This window comes from Myotis davidii, unplaced genomic scaffold, assembly GCF_000327345.1.
Source record: "Myotis davidii unplaced genomic scaffold, ASM32734v1 scaffold96, whole genome shotgun sequence".
Lineage (NCBI taxonomy): Eukaryota > Metazoa > Chordata > Mammalia > Chiroptera > Vespertilionidae > Myotis > Myotis davidii.
In genome coordinates, this window is record NW_006289416.1 from 4,905,298 (window position 1) to 4,907,762 (window position 2,465).

The window sequence follows — 2,465 nt, forward strand, 5'->3', positions numbered from 1 at the left end:
GAATACATCTCATTTAAAGGAGTGGAATTCTCTGGCTGCCTGACTTATGAAAGTCTTGGGGTCCCATAGGTCCTAGGATTCCTGAGAACAAGAGTGTATAAAGAGAGCACTACTCTAACAGGAGGCATCCTATATAATAAAACCCTAATATGCAAATTGACCAAACAGTGGAACAACCGGTCGCTATGATGTGTACTGACCACCAGGGGGTAGATGCTCAATGCAGGAGCTGCCCCCTGGTGGTCAGTGTGCTCCTACAGGGGGAGCGCTGCTCAGCCAGACAGGGGTGTCGGGCCTAAGCCAGCAGGTGGACATCTCCCGAAGGGTTCTGGACTGTGAGAGGGTGCAGGCTGGGCTGAGGGACGCCCCCCCACCCCAACCCAGCCCAGTGCACAAATTTGTGCACTGAGCCTCTAGTGTGCCATAAGAGGTGACACAGAGGCAGGGGGGAAATCAAGGAGATGGAGACCCTGCCACTCATAAACTCACTACAGTGAGGATCTAGTGAACAAAGTGGACTAGAGTGACAGCCTCCCTAAGGACAAAGATGCCAGCAAGGAAGAGAAGGGGAGAGGTGCTGTGATATTTGAATCTTCACTTATGAGCTAGGCCACCAAGCTATGGTTTTTATTCAGAAATCATGTATTGAGCTGCTAATTCTATCCAGGACTTTGAAGGACAGGTAGGATCTGGGCAGGAAGTGACCATGCAGAAAGGGTGAACCCATTGGATAAAGCACAGCAATCCCAAAGAGATGCCAGAGTGACACTTCTACACAATGTTTTCATTTCAATGCCAGTGTCCCATGTATTCTCAAGCACAGTGATGTTTGTCGTGTGGTCCAGTGAAGAGCTATACCTCGTAAGGCACCTTGGCTTGGGGAGGGAGAACAGCTCAGGAGGAAGTCCTGACACGGCCCTCTGCATTCACTCTCTTGGGACAGTGCCCCACAGAAAAGCCCTCCCACCCCTGTGATGGCAGGATGTACTCCCGAGGAAAACAAACGTGTGTGTGTGTGTGTGTGTGTGTATACAACCAAGCACATACACACAGGAGGAGGGTAATGCCAAACGTGTGAGGCCAGCTGTTCAGGCCCACACAGCACAAGGCCCTCTATGATCAGACACCCTATTTGACATCATCCCCTAGTTGCCATCTACATAGCTGCAATTCAGAGACTAAAGCCCTTCTGAAAATGAGGATAAAAGGAGAAAGCACCACTCACAACCTCTTTTTCCCCCAAATCCACTGCCCAGTAGGTGCTGGGACGAGCCTTGATGAGCAGATCACCTGGAGTCTATATAACCCACATTTTGCATCTTTCACAGACTGTGGCTCCTTTACTCCTTGTCCCCAGTTTGGAAATAATAGCTCAAGCCTGAAAGTGACAACAGGAAATAGCTTCAGACACAGATTGTAATGAAACAAAAGGGAAAAGTAAGGAGAGTGAGAGATGCCATGAGGAACTGCTCACATGAGCCACTGCCTGGCCCACACTAGCAGAATCAACTCCTACTGTTACAGGTCCCGACTTCTCTCAGCCCTCTGGCTTCTGGATTCCTAGAGAAGATGGGCTGAGAAGGCCTACCCGAGGCTTGCCCTCCATGCCCAAGACAGGTGGGACCGTGAGAGGCAAAGGACAGGCCCAGGCTATCTGGCATAAGAGCTGGCTCACATGCCACATTTCAGATCCAATCAGCTAAAAATAAGGTTCTAGGTGGTATGGTCTCTCTGCACCTGCCTCCCTTCCAGCTCATAACTTAGCAGTGCAGTATTCTGTTCCTAAATTTAAAACAATGAGCTGCTCCACCTTGCTGCTTCCGCAAAAAGGCCAAGTGCCCAGGGTCATCCCATTCCACTGCCAGTCAACAGATCCCCAATACCATAAGGGTCTGTTCCAAGGCTGAGTAGGGCCACTCCCCAAGGAGAGGACACAACTTAGAAGCACCTTGTCCTACCTGTGGATGTAGAGAATAAGCTCTCTCACCTTGATCTGACCCCCCTCCCAACTACCCCACAACTTTGGAGGGGAGAGAGGGAACTTGTCCTATCTAGCAATCCCTCATACTATTTTATGTTTGCAGACAGTATCTCTGCTAGTTGAATTTACAGAAATTTGTTTCTGTTCTTGTCATTACTGCTTCTACATGCTCTAGTACATAGTCTAGGACAGAGGTGGGCAACCCCTGGCACACGTGCCAAACATGGCACGCCAGTAACTTTTGCTGGCACGTGAAACCCTCTCTTATAATCTTCCATTTACAATTTTTGTGAACATTTGAATGACTTAAATTACAAGGAACTGGCAAGACACTTGATGTTATGTTTGGTTACATAAAGGCTTTTGGAAAGAAACTGGAAGCCTTTAAGAGGGATGTGGATGATGAGAGATTTAGATATTTCCCAAACCTCAAGAGTCACATCAAAGACCTCCCACAAGATGACAGAACAGACTGTCAAAGCCT